At 49.2% G+C, this 26253-nt stretch overlaps 1 protein-coding gene across 3 annotated transcripts in view; it reads right to left on the reverse strand.

The window, feature by feature from the left end:
- FSTL4 (follistatin like 4) overlaps positions 1-26253 on the reverse strand; it is a 657291-nt gene that overhangs the window by 590502 nt on the left and 40536 nt on the right. For all 3 annotated transcript variants that reach the window (XM_020908080.2, XM_070465356.1, XM_070465357.1), the window contains one exon: positions 20047-20156. The gene's annotated coding sequence lies outside the window, so the exon portion shown is untranslated. The remainder of the gene's footprint in view (positions 1-20046; positions 20157-26253) is intronic.

Genomic DNA, 26253 nt, shown 5'->3' on the forward strand with positions numbered 1-26253 from the left:
GCCAACGGAGAAAGGTTTCTCAAAGAAAGCCCAGTACCCACTTAAAGCTCACCATGAACCTTATATCTCATGCAGAAAGGAGTTTGTATCTCTAAAGACCTGACCCCCTGGGAGTCTGAAAGTCAAACCTAAGCATTTTAATATTCCAGATGCTTCATACCTGGAAGAAACATAATATAACGATGTCCTTTCTTTCTGAAGAAATGTCTTAACTCACAGAAGTAAAATGCTTTCCAACTTGACCTGATCACGGCTACAGTGGGCTCTATCTCGCCAGACAGCCTGGGTCTCAGCAGGGGCCCCTTGGCCTTTCACACTTCAGACAAGCTCTCAACCAAACCTCCTTTAAGGACCTCTGAACAGGCCTCAGAAAGGCCTGTGCACTCCCACCTCTGATTCCTCTGGATCCAAGGCCAGGAGCCAGGCCCAGGGGTCTGCCTGAGACCTCACCCTCCTGCCTGGGACTCTTCTTGCAGGCCCCCTCTATCAGGGTCAAGGGCACGGCCCAGCAGCAGACAGGAGGCCCAGCGGCCAGGACAAGATACACAGTGACACTGGAAAGGCTCCCACAGGGACTCTTAGGTCCAGAGGAAGGAGAGGTGTCTGAATCTCGCGTCTGTGGTGGGGCCCCCTACCAGCCCTTATCCCCACTTTGAACTCTTAGACTTGCTATGACTTTGGGCAAACTATAAACCCGAATCTACATGTCTAAACATTAATAGTGGCCATCACCTACCAATCCACAGTGTGTTAGTTGCTTAGTCGTGTCTGACCCTACGCCACCCCGTGGACTGTAGCTCATCCTCAGAACAACCCCAAATCCCTCCCCTTGGCTGCTCTCCCAGCTCAAGGCCATCATCCCTCTCCTGGGGGACTACCGGAGACCCCTAACTGGCCTCCCTGCTTCCACTCTTGTCCCCTAACAGTTTATCCTCTACACAGTAATTAGATGTTTTCTTATAAAATAAATTGCATAATGTTACTCCCCAACTCAGAAACTTCAAATAACTTCCTATTGCGCTTGGAGAAAATGCAAATCTAGCACAGAGAACAAGTCCCCAAATGATCCAACCCTGCCTACCACTGCAGCCTCTCCCCGCCCTCTACCCGTCTCTCCTTATGCCTTCAACACGTCATACTCGTTTCTGACTCAGAGTCTGATCTAGGTTTCCCAGGAGCAGAAGCTGAGAGGACGTTCACACGAAAGGGATTTATGAGGGGAGCATTCCCACAAAGCCGGTAAGGAAGTGAACCATAAGGATCAGGAGCGGAGGAAGCCAGGTGGGCGAGTTCCATCTACAAAATCCCACAGTCGGTCGCCTGACGCACTACCTCCAGGGAATCTGGGAAACTCCCCTCGAGGACGAAGGGACTGGCAGTACACGCCAGCACCCAGCAGTCACTGGTCAAAGGCTGCGTCCAAGGAGCTGTGGAGCATGAAAACCCCCAGGGATCTTCTGCTGTCCTTGTGCAGGGAAAGGAGCTCCACCAGCCTGAGGTCGGTTTGCCAACAGACAGCGGCAGGCACCAGCAACTGGGAGGGGAGGCAGGAAAGGATGATGGAGACGGACAGGAGCGTGCACGAGCCTAGGAAGGGATGCGCAGAGACGGGGGCAGAGCAGCCACGGCCTCAGCGAAGGCTCTCAGCCTGCTTTTCCCTTTGCCTCGGCCCATAACTCACTCTCCACTTTCACTAAAGCATCTGCTCAGATGTGGGCCCAACAGCCTAAAATAACCTTCCTTCCCATCCTGTCACTCTCACCACCTTACCCCGCTTTCCTTTTCTGCATGGCACAAACCACCATGTGCCGTGATCTGGCTCACTGATTGTTCCCCTGTGTCTCCCCTAGACTAGAAGCGGGACCCCGTCTGGCTCCCTCTCATCCGTGTCCCTGGCACTTAGCACAGTGGGTGTCTTAAGCCCACTTGGTTAGTGTTGCCTGGCACATCTCAGGCAATTTATGCAACTTTTTTTTTATCATACTTAACAAGCACTTGCATAGCACTACTTTTCTAAATTCCTTACAATTCACTTAATTCTCTGAGTAATCCACTGGGGTAGGTCCTGTTATTATCCGCATTTCACATGTCGGGAAGCAGAGACTCAGAGGTTAAATAACTGCACAGCTGGGGAGAGGTGTAGACAGGGAGTCAGGCCATCCAAGCGGCTGTGGAGGCTGCACCAGGTCTGAAATGACCAGCCACAAGGTGGGCACTGGGGCTTCCCTGGCGACTCAGATGGTAAAGAGTCTGCCTGCAGTGCAGGTTCCACCCCTGGGTCAGGAAACGTTCCTGGAGAAGGCGATGGCTTCCCACTCCAGGATTCTTGCCTGAAGAATTCCATGGACAGAGGAACCTGGAAGGCTATATTCCATGGAGTCGCAAAGAGTCAAACACTACTGCGCAACTAACACATACACGCACACAAGGTATGTATCATTATCCTCTATTTACAGAAGCGGGAACAGTGGCTCAGTGACGTGACATGACTTTCCCAGAAGTGGTGGGAGTGAGGCTGGGATTCTGATCCCTAAGCTGGTTCCCCCACTAAGGTGCCAACATGAGTGGAGTTCTACGGGCAGCATAAGCAGAGCCCCATCCCTCTTTCTGTGGCTTCAGGCACACTCTTAGCCCTCTCCATTGGGCCCTGGTGGTGATTTCTAGCCCACTGCCCAGGGAGCGAGGAAGCACTGCCCAATGGCTGGGGAAGTCTCTCAGGAGGGATTAACTCTTGTGTGATTCCCACTGAGACATGGGCGTCCCAGGACCAAAGCCCTTTTCTCCTCCCACAAGCTATATGCATTGGGCGACCAGAGTTGGGATGCCGATGTGATCCAGACACACTGCAGACAGTAAACCCCATGGCAGCCTGTTCAGCTGCCCCACTAGAGGTTGAACAAAACTCTCACAAGGCTCCAGACAAACACAGCCAATAATGCTTAAGTTGTGTGTGAGAGAGAGAGAGAGTTGGAACGGGTAAGAGAAGCTGGAGGGACACATACACAGGCAGATAGATGAGTGAGGCAGTGATCGGACGTCCCATCTCTCAGGCTGGAAACTTCCACCATTCAGAGCAAGACCTTGTTAACCTGGACACCACATGCCTGGGGAGGGACGGCACAGTACGGCCTACCATGCTGCTCGCTGGGCAGGGCAGCTCTCCTGAAGGGAGCCCTCCCACCAGCAGAGCGATTCCTGCCACACTGCATTTACCCTGCCCATCCAAGCACCTTTGTCACAAAGATACACACACCCCACCCTCAGCCAGCATGCCCACATCCGGGCTCAGCTTGCCAACAATTACAGCAATTCCCAAATTGCTATAGACAAGTCACTAGGAGCCACTCAGTACCTTCTAATTAGTGTTATATGCTGATTATCTGAGGCTATTGATATTGGCCCTAATCAGTAATTACAGTTCTCACATAAAATATTTAATGACCATTCATAATACAAGAAATCTGATTAAGGAGAGAGCATTTTGCTTGGATTTCCACAGTGGTTTCCTGAAGACTCAGCTTGTTTTTTTTTTTTTTTCTCTAGGTAAGAGTAAATACAGTCAAGACAGTTACCTACCAAAGGCAGTGGAAAATAGCAAATTCAGATTCATACCCCACTCTCACTCCTCTGAAACATTCAGCAACAGCTACCACAAAAGGGGCAGAGACCATGGACGGATGATTCACAAATACAAGTGGCCAACAAATCTCACTGAAAATCAAGAAATGCACATTTAAATCAGATACTGTCCCTTCGATTAAATCAGCAGACTGACAACTCTACCTCTGCAGCTGTTGCTTAAAATGTGTGCTGCTGACCAGAGTTTTCTCTGCCACATCTTCCCCTCTTCTGGAGAAGGCACCCTCCTGCAAGGAATCACCCTCCGCCCCCCACCCCCACACCTCATCCACAGTCACGTGGCTAGAAGTGGAGCAGTCATGTTCTGCCTTTCCACCACTGGCAGCTACTGCAAATGGCCAGAATTAGAACTCTGACCTAAGCTGGGCCCTCTTAGGTACCCACCCTGCCCTCCATGGTGGGTCAGGATGGGCCAATATGACACTCCCTGTGAGCTTTCAATTTGGGACAGAAGGATAAGTTTTACTCCCTCTCTAGTGCAAAGCTGCAAGGTACAAGCGAGAAGAGCCAGAAGTAAACACATTCTGTTAAACTCTCTGTGTCATTTACACACAGCTTCGCACAACCCAAGACCTGGAACTGGCCAAAGACACTTAGCACTGTGGTCATACACAACAACGAAGAGTGCCCACGCCCCAGCCCTCCACACCTGCCTGTCACCCTCAGAAATGATGGCAATTTGCCTGAGTTCTCATCCCAGGCAGTCATGAGCACACCCAAGGAACTCGAAGTGAGCTGGGCATCGGGCCCCCAAGTTGCCTTTGGGAGGCGGGGAAGTCCTGTGCCATGTCACTGCCAGGTAGCTGGGGGAGGTCTCAGGGATGCAGGCATTCCCTCCTGTGAGAACTACAATTATTACTTACACCACCAGGTCTCAGGCCTGAGACCTGAGGCCAGGTCACCAGGCCGCCAACACACAAAATACTCCAAATGTAGAGTTTAAGATGTGATTCCCAAAACTCTAGGATCTCCCTTTAGGTGGAAGAACCCAAGTGTAGAAATTCCCAAATGCTCCTGGCTTTGCAGCCCTCTGGCCTTCCAAGGAGCTTGGCGGCCTTCCTCTTCCAAGATTCCTCCTCTTCTTGGAGCTTGACACAGTTAAGTGAGTTCTCACGCAACTTCTCTAAATGTGGGCACAACTCAAATCAGACAAACAGGGTCCAGCTCCTCACAGGCCAGAAGGGGCCACTTGAATAAATAAATAGGAACACATCTGTAATTGTACCCAAAGACATTCCTGACTCGTGCTATCACCCCCGTGCAGGTATTAATATCATCTTTCACTCAGAGGCCTGGTGGTTGGGCAATAAATTAGCCTTATCTCTACACAAATCTACAAACAGCCCAGCCCCAGCCACACAGACAGACATCCTCAAGGGCCCTCTTACTTCCTTCATCATGGTGGAATCTTCTGCCTAGTCTGAACTCCAGGCAAAATCTTTTAAACCTTTCTTCTGCTGTGTGCAAAATGCCTGAGAAGCAAAATCCAAGTCCTTTTTCCAGCCGTCAGCTCACAAAATGGTTGAGCCAGCCTCACGCCCTTCCCCTAGTGTGTGCCGGGCTGCCTTGCCCTTTTCAGCATGCAAGCATCTTTAATGGGTATGAAGATGCATTTCTCTCTGCAGACTGGTCTTTAGTTCACGGGAAATTACCACAACTTGACTGGTGTTGGAATCCGAGAGAAAATGAAATCACCTTCTTGTGGCTCCTTTTAACAGGTTTGTAAGAAACAGTAGAGATTCCTTCCCACCCCCACCTCCATAGTTTGCCTTATTCTGGACTGGTGGGCTCACACATAGGACTTCAGAAAGCTACTCCTATGCAGGCCTGCCTGTTACTTCTCTGCTCTGAAGTCAGACTGCGGGGGTTCCACCCCGCCTCCACCACTCACTAGTTCTGTGACCTTGGGCACATCCCTTAATATTTCTAAGTCTCAGCTTCATCATCTACTGAGTTGAGAGGTTAGGTGGGAAAGCACATACAGAGCATTTAGCCCAGACTTTGCACCATGAGGAATTTTAGATAAATGTTATCTATTGCTATTAATAATATTAAGGGTCCACTAAGGCAAATTTAAAGTAGATGAGTAGGGCATACCCTGGTAATAAATGGCTTCAGCCTTTGAAATTTTGGCTTGCTGATATTTATGGCTAATCTGACCACAAACTAAGTCAATTTCGTGGAGGCATAAACTGAGACCAGGAAGGCCAAGCTCTTGCCCCCAAACTCCAACCTCTAAAAGGCCAGGCAGGGCTAAAATTCCCACACTCACCTCTCCATTCCAGAGAGAACACATCCTTCCTTGACCTGTACCCATCAGAGAATTCATTTTATATGCAGGGTGTGAGAGACATCATTGTTATCCCCATTCTGAAGGTAAGAAGCTTGAGGCCTAGAGAGGTTAAGTAACTTACCCCAGGTTGCCCAGCTTGTAAACGGCAGAGAGGGATATGATCCTCTATCTGCCAGAATCCCAAGCCTCCAGTATTAATGAGGAGGTCATATTACTGCTTTTTCCACTCCAAGGAAAAACTTTTCATCTTGCCTAGCAGCAGGGCAGAAACAGGAGAATTCAGCCAAATGGTGACTTTGGGAGGAAGGGTTAGGGACCCTTCCTAGGGAGGGGTTAGGAAGGAAGGAGGAAGGGTCCCAGGGGACCAGGGCCAGGGGGGTGAAGAGAATCCAGCTGATGAGGAACATGCTCCTTCACCTCTGACCTCCAACAGGACTGGATCTTCCCTGGCACCGAGCTCACCTCCCCCTCCGCCTCCCTTCACAAAGCCCCTGGGTCCCACAGTACACTTACTGCACACCCCACCCAGCCCTCCCCTCTAAGGCCTGCACTCCTGCAGCCACACCATCTGCCTCTTCCTCCTGATGGCTGTTGGTAGCTGAGCTCCAGGAACAGGGGGCCTAAAGCCAAAACAAGGACTGCAGGTAGAAACACACCCTGATTCCAAGAGATGCTGAAGCCAAGAGTGACACTCCACAGGGAAGGAGTGGCCAGCAGTGTGTGCGATGACCCTTTAGCTGGTAACTAACACCCACCCCTGGCCATCCAGCCTCAGCTGGAGCACCATGTGCCTGCCAAAGCCCTCAGGAGTGAGAGAAGAAGGAAGAAGGTGCCTGCCTTCCAGAAGCACAGCACACCCTCCAAGTAGAGCAGAGAGACCCTCCTGGAAGCCCATGTGGGTGGCTCAGAGTAAGGTCTGGGTTCTGTTAGAGACAAAATTCATGTCCAGGCCTGGGGCCAGCCAGGCTGCTGAAGCTTCCTGGAGGAAGCCAACATGCACCATTTGTTCACAGGACCACCATTACCTGCCGGTTTCCCTAGACTCCCATGTTCACTGGCAGCATTAGGTCAGGGGCAATTTGCAGATGCCAGCCCATTGATGGCCAGGTCTGCGTGCTGCTGGGAAGGAAGCAGGACAAGCATGACCCCCTTTGAGGGGAGGGGTTTTGAAGACCCAAGAGGCACGTTGTCTAAAGATTCTCCCCCATGATATTCTGGGGTGCACTTTTGTGCTCTGGGTGAAGAGAGCAGGCAGAGCCTCTACTGAGCCCTCGCTGGCCCCTGTGCTCTCAGACACCCCCCACCCCAGGACTCTTCTCCACCCCAAGAGCCCAGTCCCAGTGCTCTATGCCTCCCAGGTGGCGTTGTAGCCACAGATGCCCACAAAGGTGGTTATCACCTGTCCTACAACCTCTCTTGGGCAAAGCCACATCCTCAACCACCCCACTTCCCTGAAGCAGGGAGCAAAGGGAAGTTTTCTACTTTAATGGCCACAGTTAAATGTTTCATGGGCCAAAACCGAGGCCAGATCACTTTATAATTATTCTTCTGGCTCCTGCATAATTGATGTCCCTTATGCACTTTTCAAGATCTAATTTATCTATGTCCTAAACTATTTTGTAAAACCTGAGTCCCATCTGTAATGATCTATGTCCCGTTAGAAAGTCTACAAGGGATTTGCTCCCTGAGCCCTGTCGGTGGGCATAACTCAGCTACACTGGGCAGAGGTAGAGGGGTGGAGGCCCAAGTCTAGACTGTTTCACTTAGAAAACACAACTGGGGGGCTCAGAAGGCAGGGGGGATTCCCCAGAGAGGCCAGTCTCAGGACGAGAGGCAGGAGGGGAGGGAACAGAGGACTTCCTGGGGGCAGTTACAGAGTACCTGGAACTGTGATGACAACCATAGCAGTGACCACCACTCTCCTGAGACCTAGGACCAGGTCTGTGCTAGCACTTTCCAGGTACTGTTTCATTCATTCCTCACTCATGAGGTCGGGACTATCACCTCTCCCCCCTTCACAGATAAGAAAACTGAGAAGGAAGCAATTTGCTCAAGACCTCTTAGTTAGTAAGAGAGAAAAAATGCAATTCCAATCTGAGCAGGCTGATGCAGAGCTCAGGTTCCTAACCTGTTTTCTACTAAACTTCTAGGTGAGTCTAATTCCTAAAACTTGCATATCCCAGGAACCTATAAACCCTTGAGTTTCAATAACCAATCAGCAAGCCTTTTTAGCTTAGGGTTGCCAGATTTTGTTTAAAAAGAAAAAAAAAGACACCCAATTAAATTTGAATGAAAGGTGAACAATAAATAATTCTTTAGTATAATTATGTTCCAGAAATGACATGCAATAGCCCATGCTATATCTGGGACATACTTGTGTGGGTGTATTATTTATTATTTGAAATTCTAATTTAACTGGGAATCTCTATGTCACCTGGTAACATTCAGCATGTGTCTAGGCCTGTGCTGGGGGTTCTGGGACCTGGAAGACTGCCCTCAGAGAACCCAGAGTGTCTAGAGAAGCAAGATGACACCAGGACAAGCGATAAACATGGACAAGGTCACAGTCTGATTCAAATCTGCCCAGTAGAGGGCTGAAGGTTGTCAGGGCTCAGAGGCTTACAAGGGAATGGTTTTCCAGAGGAGCAGGGACCTATGCTGGCCCTGGAGAAGGGAGGAAGATGAGAAAAAAACGGGAAGAAAGAGAAGCCGCCCTCCCAGCACATACCCACTCCCAGAACAGGAGGCCTGTGTTTTGGCTCCTGGATGCAGCCCAGACACCTCAGGCTGGGGTCCAACCCCCAGAGCTACAAACTCCGAAGGAGAGCAAAGCTCAGCCCATCCCCCATGAGACACAGCCAGGAGGGATCCACCTGCTACTCGCTTGGCTGACCCAAATCTACACAATTCCCCACACTCAGCCCCCCAGGACTTTGCTTATTCTGTCTTCCCACCCGGAAGCCACCTGTCCTCCCCAACCCTACCTTCCTTCAGGGTCCAGCTCAGCCCTACCTTCCCTCAGAAGGCTGCACCCACGCCATTCCCTGAGAGCCATCTCAGGCCTGTTGGGTTACCCTTAGAACTCTTCCCTTGTGCCAAACACTTATTATGCACTTAGCACCTAGAATAAAACCTAGAACGTAGTTGGTACTCAATATAAGCTTACTGAATGAATGAATGAATGAATGAGTGATAGCAACTGTGGCTTTGTTCCACATGCTGTCTTCTATGTGCACAGCTCTCAGCAGAGGGAACACGGGGCCTCCCGGGGGGGAGGGGGGAGTAAAAACCCTCACACACTGAGGTCTCTTCCCACAATGCCCACACCCAGGTCCTGGAGTGAGAACACGCAATTCCTGTCTGCTGGAGAGAGGGAGTTAAGACGGAGAAGAAGAGAGAGAACCCTCCTACATTGTTGGTGGGAACGTAAATTAGTATAGCCACTATGGATAACAGTTGGAAATTCCTTAAAAAGCTAAAAATTGAACTATCATGACCCAGCAATTCCACTCCTGGGCATATGCTCAGGAAAAAAAAAACAAAACAGTAATTCAAAAACACACGCACCCCAATGTTCATTGCAGCAGTATTTACAGTGGACATGGAAGCAACCTAAATGTCCATCAACAGAGCAACAGATAAAGAAGATGTGGTACATATATAAAATGAAATACTACTCAGCCATAAAAAGGAGTGAAAATGTGTCATCTGCAGGGACATAGATGGACCTAGAGACTGTCATAGAGTGAAGTAAGTCAGAAAGAGGAAGAAACAAATACTGTACGTTAATACATGTATACGGATTCCAGGAAAAAAATGGTATAAATGAACTTACTTGCAAAAGCAAAACAGAGACACAGGTGTAGAGAACAAACATATGGATACCAAGGGGAGTAGTTGGGGGACGGGGCAGACTAAGAGATTGAGATTCACATATATACGCTATTGACATTAAATACACTATTGATACGTAGAACAGATGTATCAATACAGAGAATCAACTGTATAACATAGGGAGCTCTATTCAATTCTCTCTGGTGACCTGAATGGGAAGGAAACCCAAGCAAGAGAGGATCTATGTATACTTGTGGCTGATTCACTTTGCTGCACAGAAGAAACTAACATGACACTATAAAGCAACTATATTCCAATTAAAAAAAAAAAAAGATGGAGAGGAAGGAAACTGGCAGGGAGAACACAGGCCTGGGACCACCAGGGCCAGGCACCAGGAACCAAAGGCTCTGCTCCAACTTCCGACCATGCCTGCTCTAGGACTTGGACATGCCACAGGCCCCTCTTCTCTTCCGTCTCCTTAGCTAGAAAACAGGCCACGGCGCATTGCTTAATGCTGAGATTATACGATCGCTGTGATGGTGGTACCTTCCCACCATTCATCCACACAGCAGGCCTGGATGCTTGGGACCCAAGGCCTGGTCCTTGGCAAATTCCTCTCCTGCTGGCAGCCTCCCCAGCCCAGACTGGCCCCAGCCCTTGATGGTGATGAAGTCCTTCTCATGCACCAGCCACAGAGCTCTGCCCCGATCTGTGCTTCTCCAAGTCCAGCCTCCCTGAGCAGAGGCCAAATAAAGATGGATATTCTCTCTCTCCTGGCAAACACAGCACCTCAGTCAATCTCTCGGCACTCGAACCACGCTTGTTGTTCTTGTGCAGAATTCCACAGATGCTATAAACACTTCCATTACTTCTGAAGTTTTATTTATGGTTTTTGTTAAGCCTTTACTCTGAAATTTGCCATTTTAAACACTCCCTGACTGAGTAAGATTTATACAGTTTCTTCACACAGAAGCTACCTGTAATGGACAGAGCCAAAATCAATTCAGAGGGCCTCAAGAGCAGCTGACAACTCATTTTTATGGAGAGAGCATTTTCTCAGGAATAGGAGAGAACATTAAGATCTCAGAAACGTCCGCTTCCCAAGAGGCTGACAACACGGAGTCTCTCTGCGCCTCCTGTGGAAACAAGGGTGCCTGTCTCCTCCGGATGGACGGGTCCCCTGCCCCTCGGTGGGCCCAGAATGCTCAGGGGTGCGCACAGGCTGCCACTGGACCCAGTGATTCGATGGAGGCCAAGAGCCAGAAGTGGCAGGAAGTCAGCCGTGACACAAGTTTACTTCTCGTTCCAAAACACTCATCTGGAATACTGGGAAATTTCCCAGCTGTGGGATATCAGTTACCATCACGTCATTTGTTGTCATGGGGGCAATTTTATAGCTGGAATTAGGCCCTGGATTACAGTCTTGTGTTTGCAGTCCATAGGCGGCCACAGTGACTTGTATGGGGAAATTGAAACTGACCTCCTAGGCTACGGGAGTTTCAGAAAAGGGGAAGTCTATTTACCTGGGGCTGGGATCTACTGCTTCCCCCATTTGCAGTAAAAGCTGGTAGAACTTCTCTTAACTCCTCAGATGTTTCCCTCTACTGGTATTTCTAAACATATGTTGCACTTTCTTCACAGCTATATCATCTTGACTTTTTTTTTTTTACAGTTTTCTGGGAAGGGAATGGAAGCTGAAGTGGGACCCCAGGGCTCTGCCGTCCTCCGCTCTGGGGGTGGAGCGATGCTGTCCCATCCCTCCTTCTGGTTCAGCGAAGGGTATCCTTGCCCACAGCATTTCTGTAGGGAAAGGTTTTAGTCCCCTGGTGCTCCCACCTTTCTGTTTAAGCCATGTGCCTGGACACCTGGACTGATCTTACTGCAATAGTGAACCCCCCCAGTCCATTGAAGAGTGACATGACCTCACTGGATGCAAGAGATAGGATCAATAGGCAGAGCCCTTTAAAGCCTTTAGAGAAGAAAATCAAATTGTGTCATCTTTGGACTTTTCAGTACTTGGGATGATTTTCCTTTTTTTCAACAGTAATAACAGTGTTATAAGAGCATCTTTCTCATTATTTGTTTGCATCCCTCCCCCACACTACTGACTTCTCTGGTAGCTCAGTCATAAAGAACCCACCTGCCAATGCAGGAGACATAAGAGAGACAGGTTCGATCCCTGGATTGGGAAGACCCCCTGGAGGAGGGCATGGCAACCCACTCCAGTATTCTTGCCTGGAGAATCCCATGGACAGAGGAGCCTGGGGAGCTACAGTCCATGGGATCGCAAAGAGTCAGACTGAGCATATGTTACACTGTTACACCCACACTCTTATGTTTTCAAATGAAAAAAAAAAAGAAACTACAACACTTTCACTTTTTCTACAGACTGCTTAAGAGATTTTAACAAATTTAAATAAAATTCCCATCTGAAAGGAACCTCACCCTCATTTTTTCAGGCCTTGTTAAATAAATTAGGAAATACCTTCTTTGAAGATCAATGGCATAGAGATGACTTTGAACTCTTAATATTAGGCATTATCAAGATAATGTTAGGTTTTATTAAGAATGAAAAGAATTTACCAATTTTCCTCCAGCAACTCTCTGGATTCTGTAAGAAGCTAATCACTAGATAATTGTTCAATGACTCCTCCGGTCCATTCAGAAATGTTCAGAGTGGAGGGAATAGAAGTTCCTTAAGAGACGTTTCCAAATGACTGAGCCCTGTAGCCTGGCAAGAAGACACAGGTCTGAAAAAAGCAGAATCGCAGAGAGCCTGGGTGTACTAGTCCACCATCACAACACACCAGACTGGGTGACTTTACCAGAGACATTTACTTCCCACAGCTCTGGAGGCCAGAAGTCCAAGATCAAAGCACTGGTGATTCAGTTTTTTCCTGACTTGCAGATGGCCTCACCGGGTCCTGTCCTCCATGGGCCTTTCCTCACTGTGTGTACACAGAGAGCAAGAGCTCTCCAGAGTCCCTTCTAATATGGACACTAATCCTATCAGACCAGGACCCCCACGCTTATGACTCCATTTAACATTAACTACCTCCTTGGAGGCCCCATCTCCAAATACAGTCCCGTGAGGGTTAGGATTTCAACATGTGAATTTCACAGGGACACAAACACTTAGTTCATAACACTTAGTTCATAACAATTTGGTTCTACACTTCTCAGGAAATCCCTTCTTCAAGCCCCATTTCCAACCCCCACTGGGTGGTCCAAACCTTCTCTGTATCCCCTGCCTCTGGTCTCTCTCTCCCCCTCCCTGGTACATTCTTCATGAGCCCCCAGATTCCACAGGCCTCTTCCTAACACACCCCTCTGAGTCGTTTCCCTGCTCAAACACCTTAGTGGATTCCCTACTCTGTGCAGAATTAGGTCCATAATTCAGACAGTCAGTAAGCTCACTGATAAAAATTTAAAGTCAGACAGACCAACGTGCAAGTTCTGGCTCTGACCTTTAGAAGCTGTGTGATCTTGAATATTTTACTTAACGCTTCTGACCCTCGGGTTCATTTTCTGTAAAATGGGAGAGATAACAGCTACCACTTCATCAGGTTCTGATGGAGACAAAGAAAGGGATTGTGGGAAGTGCTTAACAGAATGCCTGGCACCTAAAGCTCAACAAAACATTAGCCCTGGTTGTCATTATACGCCATCAACCCCTCGGTGATCTCCTCTCATCTTGTGGCTTTAACATTATCTACAAGCCAAAGGCTCCTAAATTTACATCTCCAGCACAGTCTCTCTCCAGAACTCTCCTGCACATCTCCATGCAGATGTCCACAGACATCTCGAGATTGTCATGCCTAAACCAGCTCCTGATCCAACCCCAACCAGTTCCACCCACGGCCTTCTCAAACCCAATCACTGAGACTGAAACTGTGGCTTCACCTTGGAGTCTTCCTGTCTCTCACACCCACACTCAGTCTGTTAAGAAATCGTCCATGTCAAAAACAGAGCTACTTGCCACCATTTCCCCAGACCAGGTCACCATCACCTCCCACCTGGGGCTGCAGCAGCCTCCCAAACAGTCTCCCTGCCCCCAGGGAGGTTGTTACGGTCAGGTTTGCACACAACACACAGAATGACACTTTCAAACAGCAATCACGTCACCTCTCTCCTCCATTCCAAGTCCCCCAGAGGCCCCACATCACTGAGGCTCAAGTCCATGGCCCTGCTCTGGCCTCAAGGCCACCAGGGACTCTCTGATCTTCTCTCCTACCGCTGTCCTCCACCCACCCTGCTGAGGCCACAGGGGTCTCCTGCTGCTCCTCACACATCAGCTTTCCTGCCCCAGGCTCTGACGCCTAGAATGCTATTCCCCAAATATCCCCCTGGCTGACTCCTCACATCCCTCTCACATTACTAAAATATCATCTTCTCAAAGAGACCTCATTTGCAACCCTGGTCAAAATTACAACCTTCCCCAAACACACACACACTCACACACACACACACACACACACACCACAGGGGTCCCCACTCTCTACTCATTTTCCCCCCTCCCACTTACCTCTTCCTAACACACTGTATGTAATACTTCTGTGTTTTATTTATTTGTTTACTGTCTTCCCATGCCAGAGTGAGTGCCACATATCTGTTTTGCTCACAGTTGCACATCCACCTCCTAGCAGAGTGTTCAGCACATTGCAATCTCTCAGTAAGGAATGTCAGCTGAATGAAGCCTCAGCCAGTGAAAAGTGAAAGTTAGTCACACAGTCGTGTTCAACTCTGCAATCCCATGGACTGTGGCCTGCCCAGTTCCTCTCTCCTTGGAATTCCTTGGAGTGGGTTGCCATTTCCTTCTCCAGGGGATCTTCCCAACCCAGGGATTGAACCCAGGTCTCCTGCATTGCAGGCAGATTCTTTACCAACTGAGCCACTTACTCAGCCAGTAACTCACACATTTATTCAATAAAAGCCCACTGAGCATCTTCCTTTCCAGCCACTTTTCAGAACGTTCCTCCACAGCACCTCTTATCAAGTGGCTCCTGTCTCTCTGTCTACACACCTATGTTTTGGACAGACTTTCCCTGAAGCCACACTTACCCACCCATCTCCACGTGTGGAAATCCCATCCATCCTTCAAGAGCCAGCCCACCTCTTCTGTGAAGCCCTTGCAGCCAGTGGGGGTACTTGCCCTGAGTTTCTTGCCCTTGGGCTGTTCCACAGCTTTCCTCTGCCCATATCCCCATCCCACTGAGCACCATCATAGCTTGTGATCTACCCCTTATTCCCTGCTAACCTCTGAGATCCTCAAGTCAGAACCACATTTGCTCCTCTGCCCATATTCCCATCCCACTGAGCACCATCATAGCTTGTGATCTATCCCTTATTCCCTGCTAACCTCTGAGATCCTCAAGTCAGAACCACGTTTGCTCCTCTCAGTCTCGCCCGCTGTGCCAGAAAAACTGAGGCATGCACTAGCAGGCATCTGTATCAGCCTATAAATGGAGAAGTCCAAAGTAAACCCTAGTTTTGGAGAGTCAGCTAATTCGGCCCTCTGAGACAAGAGTGACATGGAATGATGCAATTACCTTCCTCTGGCCTGGCTCCCAGCCCCATCAGCAGCCCCAGAAGGAATAAGCTGCCTCTCCTGGAGATGAGTCTCCATCACACAACCCAAGTGCAGGCCCCTCCCCTGCCACAGTGATGGACAGCCCTCCCCTGGCTTCTGCCGCCACCCTGGCCCCACCAAGACTGCCCCTCCATTACCTTGGAGGAAAATCCCCAACAGGACTCTGGGCACTTCAGAAAACAAAAAATGATACATTCGGTACACATATGGGAGTCTTCATGGCACCACACACTAGTTCAGCTGGATTTTATCCTTGTCATATTGTTCAATTCCTTGCTTCAAAGAAGGATAGGGCATCCTCATGTATATGATCAAAAACACCCTCCAGTCCTGCCCTAAGACCTCATTCTGTGGGAAACCAGCTGATACATCACCCATAAATGCTGGAGCTCAAGTGTCCCCCAAGGTGGCTTGCTCATCCATACACATCCACTTAGGAATGAAAAGAAAAAAACACCTGTGTTTCCAACACTCTGGCTGTCGTTCGACTCTTAGCAGGGGACTAATGGCACCAAGGTTGGGAGAGAAGGAGAGGCCTCTGCTTTAACCCCATTTCTGCTCCTTTCACTCATCTTCCCAGAAGGGAATGCAGTGGAAGTCACAGAAAGTCAAAGGAGCAGGATTATGTTAAATCAGACCTCCCTCCCCAAGTCAACATTGATCCCATGGCTCAAAGCAGCAATCCAAGTTTTATTTGCTCATAAACATTAATGGGACTGAACTTCAGAGAAAGGAACAGGAAAAGTCAAATGCTAGAGAGCAAGGGGTCCTGTAAAACATAGGCTCAGGGCAGGGTGGGAAGGTCAAGGGGAGCGGGGAGGGGGCTCTGAATTCTCCCTCCACATAAGGACTGTCTTGCCAGCTTGGGAGGTGGATCTGGGTAGCTCTTTTAATTTCTTGAAATTCCACACTTTTCTCGAGGTAGCAAAAAAAACACTTAAGAGAGATGGTTTTAATGGCCCAACCTTTGCCAAACAGCAGTGACAGAGTGCCTGCCAGCAGGCTCTTCTCCCAGACCGACCTGACACCCGGGGAGGCACCCCATGTCACAGCAGGGCCAGGACACCCTAATAGAGAACTGAGAGACCTCAATCCCAGCCCTGCCTTCTCAGTAACAACCCAAGTGATTTTAGGAAAATTCATATGACCTTTCTTGGCCTCTGCTTTGTCATCTCTAATGCAGGGCACATCTCTTCTGCCAGCGGAAAGGATTTGGGACGGTTTGATTAATGAGAGTGTGTATGATTAATGAGAGTGTATTATGAGCCAGGCCTGGGCTAAGCACTTTGTACACCCTAACTTATTCAATTCTTTCAACAATCCTATGAGATAGGTACTATGATCCCATCTTACAGGCTGAGAACCTGAGACTCAGACAGCCTAGGCCCTGATCCGAGGTCTCACAACTAGAAGGTAGCAGAGCTGGGAACAAAACCCAAATCCATATTAAGTGCTTTTAAAGACATAGGCTATCAGACCTGATTCCATGCAGAGCTGGGCCCAAGCCTGGCACACAGCAGATGCTTAAGCAATGCCTATTCAATTGAATTGAAGTCCACTTCCGCGGACTTTCATGCCAGAACAGCGGCCTTTCAGAGACCCCTTCCCCTGTACAGGCTAGAAGCAGCCCTGGGTCTGTTTTTCTCCTCTATGGGGAAAAGAACCCTGGGAGAGAAGAAGTTATTTCTGACCAGGTGGAGCAGTGGTAAAGAACCTGCCTGCCAGTACAGGAGACATAAGAGACACAGGTTCGATCCCTGGGTCAGAAAGATCCCCTGGAAAAGGAAATGGCAGCCCACTCCAGTATTCTTGCCTAGAGAATCCCATGGACAGAGGAGCCTGGCGGGCTACAGTCCATGGGGTCATAAAGAATCGGACACGATTAAAGTGACTTGGCACAGCACAGCACATAGCTCTGTATCCAGGTTTTAACTGAAAAGAGGGAAAAGAGCATATTTTCTTTCCTAACTTCTTCTCTTATTTGAATATTGGATTTCCACATTGTTGGGGTTGTAGAAGCCCAGTTCCCCAAAGGAATTCCCAAAGAAGCCATCTGCTCGTGTGCTTCTGAGACACCTTGGCAGAGGGAAATACAGGATGCTAATCAATCATCTGAGGGGGCCGCTCACTCTCTCCCTGGGAGATGGGTAAGCATGCGGCCTTGAGCAGGAGGGCTATGTCATCAAAAGTACACAGATGCAGGCCCTGCACATGCTCTGGCCACTCCAGGGTCAACTCTGACAGGACTCAGGTCAGGTCTGTCCAAGTCAGAGGCCAGGGCAGTGGAGAGCCAGAACTGAAGGCCAGGTCAGGCCTTGCAGAGGCTGACACTGTGTATCAGAAATGCCAGGGGGCTGCGGCCATGTCTGAGCTCAGAGCAGACCCCAATGTAGACACAGACAGGGATGCAGACATAACCTTGTGAGGATGCCCAACAGGAGTCAAGTCATGGAGCTATCTTCAGAGGGCAGCTCAGAAATGTGGCTGGCCAATGCTACCCTGACTCTCAGTTGCAGTTGACCCAAATCCAGCACTGGGGGCAGGAAGGGTGTGCTGCTGAGCCCCAGCAGACCACACTCTGTGGGGGGCCCTCGAAATCTTCCCTTCCAGGACAACCACTGGGTCCAATGTGTCTCACTAGGGATCAAGGCAACATTGGGAACAGACAGAATAGACAGTGGAACTTACAAGTAGAATCTTATCATCTAAGCTGTGACAAGCCCCAGGGCACCTGGTCTACCACAAAGTTTTAATCAGTGGAGAAAGCCAAGATGTGAGAGGGACAAGTATTTGTCCAGGGACAAACTACAAACCCCCCAGTCCAGGACTCCGACTCCACATTCTCTAGAACCAGCTCCAGGTTAGCAGGGCCCACCTTGAGCAGACTGCAGGGACGAGGTGGGAGAAGGTGGCCACCCTGAGCCATTCCTGATGCCTATCAAGGGAGCCCCAACCTCTAGAGTGGTTCCTGCTTTCTCTCTGTGTCCCTCTGCTCCTTTCTCCAAGCTCGGGGGGCTTCTGTCACATGCTCAGACTGCCCCTGGACCTCGACAAAAGGGTTTTCAAGTCTAGAAGAATGCCCTTTAACATACATGCAAAACCAGACAGTCAGCACAGCCTGGGTCCTGAGCTGCTGCAGAGGAAGGCGTGCAGCCGATGGAGTGTTTCTGCTCACACCCCGCTCTCCATGGAGTGGACTGGGCCCAGGTGAGCTGCATTTGTCCGTGAAGGTGAGCACGCAAATGCTCCAGCTGAACCAGAAAGTGTGAACCGAGAAGCAATCGGTCTGCAAACTCAGGCTGCCAGAGGGGCTGGCTGAGCCGTCGGAGTGAACAGATGTGCCGTGCTCTGGCTCTAGTGGGCCTGCCCCTAAATCAGATGATAAACGCCTGCCTAATCTTTACCATGGGAGGAAATTTGAGAGTGTGTGAGTCCATGAGGTAGTTAGCATGAGAATATAGAGTAATCAGAGGGCCCCAAGGTGTGGAGAGGGAACAGGAGACTTGCACAGGACTTTAATAGCCTTCCTGTAGCAAAAGGGATCTGTAGTCAAATGAGTTTAGAAAAGACAGGATTAAGGAACATTGAACAGATACATTTTGAAAGACATCTCAGAGCCTTTGGAATGCTACTGTTAATTGGGAATCTCCAAGAAGGAAGCATAGGATGGGGCATCCCCAAAGATTATTCAGCAGGCCATAGGCAGCTTTCACAGGGCATCTTCCAGGACTGGTACCCACTAGGACCTTCTGAAATGGAGTGAAGTGATGTCTAGACGAAGTTTCAGAAAGAGACACTAAAGTTCACAGGAGTTAAATCTCTGTGAGGTCTTTTCTGTGAGGTCTAAATCTCCACCTGGGAATCAACAGTGAGCAAGAGAACGGCACTACCAAGCCTGGTGCCCACATGGACACATAGTGTGTGAAGGTAGGTACACAGGGAAGGGGTCCCTGGGTTCTCTCGGGGAGTCATAGGGCTCCCAAGCACTGAAGACCCTGACATGCCCCTGAGTGCCTGAGGATCCTGCCCTGTACACCCACCTTTCCATCCCTAGTCCCCATCCTTCTCTTCTGCCACCAACTCCTTCCTGCCCCCAACCACTTTCCAATGTCTCTTATCTGTCTCTCAAATAAGCACATAAGCCTCTTTAACAACCACAGAGAAACAAATCCTTACTACCAGATTACCATGCTAAGCCAAAACTTTGAGGAATTCTTAGGAGTTAACAGCACCCGTCCCCAGATCCATTAAAGACCAGACTGCGTTGAGTCCAGGACTCCTTGGTCCCTTCATGACCCTTCCTCCTCTTACCCTTCCTGAGAGTCAGTCTCAACCCCGTCCTCCCCCGGGCCAGGCACCTTGTTTCCAGGTTCCATCACTGAGTCCCACATCACGGCCTTCAGTCCTCTCTGACCCCAAAGCCCATCTCATCCCTTGGGCAGTGCTGTGCTTCCCAAGTCTGCCCTAAGGTCAAGTGGTCTCCCCAGACTCTCAGAAAACCTGTGGAAACTCATCCTCCAGGGCCCAGAGCACCCGCAGGGGCCCAGATGTGCCAAAACTCTTCCCCAGTACGCACTTGTCATCCAAGGACGGTGCTGGCCCCAAAGCCCTTCCTTCACACGAAGACCCAACACCACCCAAGCTGAACCAAAGCCAGTGGCAGCCCAGTGGCCTCAGGCCCATGACTTACCTTGTCAAGCTTTCCTCTCACCCGCAGGCCTGCTCCCCACTGCTCACCACTGCTTGTCTGATGTCCTCCGTCTGGGAGACAGGGTCCTTCGTGGGTTTCTCCTCAGCAGGCTGAAACAAAGTAAAGCCTATTTTAATTCAGGCACTTTTGGGATTCTAAAAATGGGGTTCATAATGTTATGATCTTTAAAATTCAGTTAATCCAGCCACCCCATTTTCCCATAACAGTGAACTCGAGACAAGGTGATGGAGGAGGACAACGGCAAGGAAGTTTTTAAAACACTAGATTTTGTTACTGTGAACACACGAACCCTTCTCGTGAGTGTGGTTCCGAGGCATGGCTTTACGTCAACTCAGCAATGAGACTAGGTTTAGAGAAAACTTCCAAAATGATCACACAAACCAACATTTACATGGGAAAAGCAGCAGAGAAACAACTCAACCAGGTGTAGGAGTGGGGCTCAGGGAGCCGCCAGGGCTGGAGACTGACACCCACAAGCAGGGCCTCCACATAGCTCTCTGAGCTCATGTCAGGTGAGCAGATCTGTCTTCCCAGAAGTACAACCCCTTCTCCCCAGGCACAGGGCTCTGACGGAGGTCTTGGGCTCCCACAGGCACCCAGAGACACTTGGTGCCAGGGCCAGGTCTCCCCTCCCACCCTGGTTATGTGCTGTATGCACGCTCTTAATGCTCTCACCTCATCCCAAAAGCTATGACAAACCTTGACAGAATATTAGAAAGCAGAGATATCACTTTGCCAACAAAGGTCTGTATACTGAAAGCTATGGTTTTTCTGGTAGTCATGTATGGATGTCAGAGTTGGACTATAAGAAGGCTGAGAGCCAAAGAATTGATGCTTTCGAACCGTGGGGCTGGAGAAGACTCTTGAGAGTCCCTTGGACTGCAAAGAGATCAAACCAGTCAATTCTAAAGAAAAGCAACCCTGAATATTCATTGGAAGGACTGATACTGAAACTGAAGCTCCAATACTTTGGCCACCTGAAGCCAACAGCTGATTCATTGGAGAAGACCCTGATACTGGGAAAGATTGTGGACAGGAGGAGAAAGGGGTGACAGAGGATGAGATGGTTGGATGGCATCATCAACTCAGCGGACAAGAGTTTGAGCAAACTCTGGGAGATGGTGAAGGACAGGGAAGCCTGGCATGCTGCAGTCCATGGGGTCACAAAGAGTTGGACACAACTGAGAGACTGAACATCAAAAACATCCCAGGTGATGCTACTGGGCAGTCCTCCCCTAGCCAGCCTGTCTAGCTGCCCTGACCTTGACAACCACGGCAAAGTTGAGAGGACACACACGCACACAAGTCATTTACGCTGCCTGCATTTTTTTGGACGGCCCCATGTGGGACATTGTAACAAGGTCCAGGACAGAGATGTGACAGGTGCTAAGAACAAGCTCCCCAACAGCACCTGGGCCACTTAGCAAGGAGGAAAGGAGCCGCTGAGGTTTTGCAGAGTTCATCCCATGCCCAGCACGCTGACTGCCCTCTCAGTGTGTACACAGCCTGCCAGGGGAAACTGGTGACATGTGTAAAACAGCAAGTAGGATGAGGATCCCTATCCACAAGCATGCACAGGTCATGCAGAGGTCATGGGTCACCAGAGGTCAGGGAGGGAAAAGAGAATTAGGGACAGGAGTCCACAAAGCGGGTTCTCTTTGGAAAGGATGGTGTTGAGAATGGGTTGTCCCAAATGGAAGAGCAGTGAAAGCCAGGGTGTGGAGATGGAGGTGCTGAGAGGGGGCAGGAGCCGAGAATGCAGTGCAGGAAACTGGGAGCCCAGCCCTTCCCCAAGCCCAAGGTGAACAGGGGGCCTCCACCTCCTCCTCCCAATACAAGCCTCTCAGCTGGTATTTTCTCCTTCTCCTCCCCAAAAAATGACTACCTTGCAGCCCTTTCTTGAGGGGCTCTTAATGGCTTTTGAAATATAAGCCTGGGGCTGCAAACGCTGCCTGGCCAATTTACTGGAACGCTTCACCTCCCCAGAAATTTCCTCTAAAATGACTTTCCTTCTTCCACCACAAACAGACCCTTTGGAGCAATGGGCCTTTTAATCAACAATTATCAGAAGTCTTAAAAGTCACTTTTAAAAGGCTGTCACGGTGAGCCCGCTCAGCTATTTTCTCTGTTCCCGAGGGACTGCCTGGTGGTGGTGGGAAGCATTTGCCAGTGCATGGCGGGTGGGTGGGAGCAGACTTCATCCATCACCCAGCGACAGGCCCCTGGTGCCTGGGGGGCTCCTCCCAGCCCACATCTGCAGCCTGGGCAGCACAGGCATGATTTATCACGGGTAGTTGTCACCTGCGCCCCGTCGGGTTTATCTGTTTACTGGCTGCTTCTCCTCTTACTGACCTCCAAATGCTCTGTTTCCTGGGTTACTCTGACCTGGTCTCCCTCAACCCCACACACAGGCACCTGTGGCCAGGACTTCACTCACCATCTCTGGGTTTGTGTCTCCAGCCCAGATGCAGATATCCAACTGTCTCTCCAACATCTCCTCCAACTCAAAAATGTCCAAGACAGAATGCATGTGCTTGCATTTATTTCCTCCAAATCAGCTTCCTCTGAGCCTCCTGCACCTCCGCCAGTGGCAACACCATCCATCCAGGCTGCAGCCTTGCAACCAACCTTATTCTTCTCTTTCTCCTCATTGCCACATCCTATCCAACTCCACCCATGGGTTTGTATGATTTTACCTCCAAATTACATCCTGAATCCAGGACTTGATACTACCTGCACTGCTACCAGCCTCTTCCAAGCACCCCCATCTCTCCCCACCCAACACCCCAAACTCCTGCTCTGCTCCAACTGCAGCCAGGGAGGCCATCCTGCAGTGAGTGTAACTAAAGCAGCGTGCCCACCCCATTGCCAGCCCAGCCTTGACTTGAGAGATTCAAGTGCAGTTAGGGGAATGTCCTCCTCCCTGCCAGTCAATTTTGGGGTGTTGTTCAGTTGCTAAGTCATGTCTGACTCTTTATGACCCCACTGACTGCAACACGTGAGGCTTCCCTGTCCTTCACCATCTCCCAGAGTTTGCTCAAACTCATGTCCATGGAGTCCGTGATTCTATCCAACTATCTCATCCTCTGTTGTCCCCTTCTCCTCCTGCCCCCAATCTTTCCCAGCATCAGGGTCTTTTCCAGTGACTCAGCTCTTTGCATCAGGTGGCCAAAGTTTTGGAGCTTCAGCTTCAGCATCAGTCCTCCCAATGCATATTCAGTGTTGATTTCCTTTAGGATTGACTGGTTTGATCTCCATGTTGTCCAAGGGACTCTCAAGAGTCTTTAGCACCACAATTCTAAAGCATCAATTCTTCAGTGCTCAGCCTTCTTTCCAGAATCCAGCCATCCTTCAGCTCTCACCTTAACATCCCCTTCTCACAGAACCTCCCTGCCCCAGAGCCAGGTTGGTCTCATGACCCCATGCTTCCCCCTTGGAGCATGTATCCCATTACCCCTGAGTAAAGTAGTCACCAACTGGATAATGTTTATGCTTTCTTGTTTGTTTCACCTTGCTGATTTCTCTGCTGGTCTTCCAGTTTGGTGAGGGCCAGGACTGGGCTTGTTTTATGGATTCCTGGGCCTTTCACCCGGTAGGTTCTCAGTAAATATTGACTGAATAAATGCATAATCCTGCAATTTCTAAGTAGGAGGTTGCCAGAGCCAAGGTACCAAAATGAATGGAAAGATGAGAAAGGGGGAGCATTTAGATCCTTCCTGAGTGGGTACATCTCACTGTAAAACCCATGTAGCTGAAAAGCCTTGTTCTTCTCAAACAAGGTGTTCAGGGAAGATATGGCATTTAAAAATAAGTCCATGGCACAGGTGGGAGGTGGGAGAGAGAGGCTCAAGAGGGAGGGGCCATATGTACACTTATGGCTGATCCATATTGATATAGGGAAGAAACCAACACAATATTGTAATTATCCTTCAATTAAAAATAACAAACTAGTACAGCCGCTATGGAGAACAGTGTGGAGATTTCTTAAAAAATGGAAATAGAACTGCCATATGACCCAGCAATCCCACTTCTGGGCATACACACCGAGGAAACCAGATCTGAAAGAGACACATGCACCCCAATGTTCATCGCAGCACTGTTTATAATAGCCAGGACATGGAAGCAACCTAGATGCCCATCAGCAGACGAATGGATGAGGAAACTGTGGTACATATACACCATGGAATATTACTCAGCCATTAAAAAGAATTCATTTGAATCAGTTCTAATGAGATGGATGAAACTGGAGCCCATTATACAGAGCGAAGTAAGCCAGAAAGATAAAGACCATTACAGTATACTAACACATATATATGGAATTTAGAAAGATGGTAATGATAACCCTATATGCAAAACAGAAAAAAAGACACAGATGTACAGAACAGACTTTTAGACTCTGTGGGAGAAGGCGAGGGTGGGATGTTTCGAGAGAACAGCATTGAAACATGTATATTATCTAGGGTGAAACAGATCACCAGCCCAGGTTGGATGCATGAGACAGGTGCTCGGGCCTGGTGCACTGGGAAGACCCAGAGGGATCGGGTAGAGAGGGAGGTGGGAGGGGGGATGGGGATGGGGAATATATGTAAATCCATGGCTGATTGATGTCAATGTATGACAAAAACCACTACAATATTGTAAAGTAATTAGCCTCCAACTAATAAAAATAAATAAAAATAAAAACTAATTAATTAATTAAGAAAAAATCCATGGCAAATGCAATGTAATTGAGGGGAGTGAGGAGCTTTGTAACACCCCAGGGAGAAGTCCAGCTACTGGGCAGTCACACCTGCTGGACACTTGCCAGCTCTCCCAGAGCTAGGGAAGGGTCTGGCTGGATACTCAAGTACATGCGAGATGATGTTGACCAAGCTGAGGGCTCTCAAAGGGCATTCCTTCTCTGTCCAGTGTCACCATCATTCCAGCCTAGGCCTCTTCCTGTTCTCTTTAGTTCTACAATCATGCTGCATTCACTGCAACTTTTATTCCCTGGGGAATCATCCCTCCAGCTTTCCACATGTTTCCTGTGAAGGTATCCATCACATTTCCCCTCCCCAGCCCCAGCCACTGGCCACAGATGTGGGCAGGTGTGCCAAGCTAAAACAGTACCACATCTCTCTAAACATAGTAATAGGTCCAGGTGGACACTTGACCTGTCAAGCTAAATTATTTTCAGGTTTATATACCCATATGTGGAGAAGAAACTTACCTTCCACTGACTCGCCAAGCTAGGATCATGGAGGCCTGAAGATGCTAGTAGCTCTTTTCCCTGACTATATGAAGGAGGCCCACTGAAGCAGGAGAGAACAAGATCCACAACTGCATGAACATCAAAGAGAGTAGAGCCAAGAGAGGGAGAAGGTAGGGGAGAGAGAATCATTTCTGCTGCTGAATCTTGCCTTGCCTGAAGGCAGATACCCCTGAACTACTCAGTGACATGAGTCAACAAAAGTCCTTTTTGGCTCACATAGGTTTGCCCATTATTTACAAACAAGAATTTAGATAAATATAGTTCTGATCACTGGGAGCTCCCAAGATTGACCCCAGCATGCATCAACAAATTTGCCTCTTCCAACTCCAAGCCAAGCATCTAAGATTATAGTCTGAGAGGAAGACCTGGCCATACCTGGCCAGTAGGCAGGAGAAGAGAAACCCCAGCTGAGTTCAGGCTCCATGCCTCAACCCTCTTGTTTCTCCACCTGGGATTTCAGAAACTCAACACGAGTGCCATGGTTTCCACTTCCCAAACCCAGGAGCACTTTCTCTCCTTCTCAATTGGAAGTAAATCTTCTGGAAGCCCACCCCTCACCTTACACAGAAATGTGGTCTTTCTGGGCGGAATAGAAACACCCCTCTGAATGGTGCTCTCACCCACACTTCATTCTTTCAGTAAATGTGTGTTTAGCTCCTACTCTGTGCCAGGTACTGTGCTAGGCTTTGGGGCTAAAAAGATTCTTGTATCAAATTGTCTATTGCCTACACAGTATCACTGTGACTCCCGTACTCTCTCCTGAGTCACATGAGAATCCAAGTCCCTTGTCCACAGGGCTGCAGTTAGATTCTGCTAGTGAGAGCCACTCATGTGAAGTCTGGAAAGATAAGGGGAGGCAGAAGCCATGCTTTTCTGGTAGAAGCTGGGAGAAGCTTCTGGTGATCGGAGGTTTTGTCGTTAGCTTCCAGGTTTCC

Source organism: Odocoileus virginianus, chromosome 3 (genome assembly GCF_023699985.2).
Source record: "Odocoileus virginianus isolate 20LAN1187 ecotype Illinois chromosome 3, Ovbor_1.2, whole genome shotgun sequence".
Lineage (NCBI taxonomy): Eukaryota > Metazoa > Chordata > Mammalia > Artiodactyla > Cervidae > Odocoileus > Odocoileus virginianus.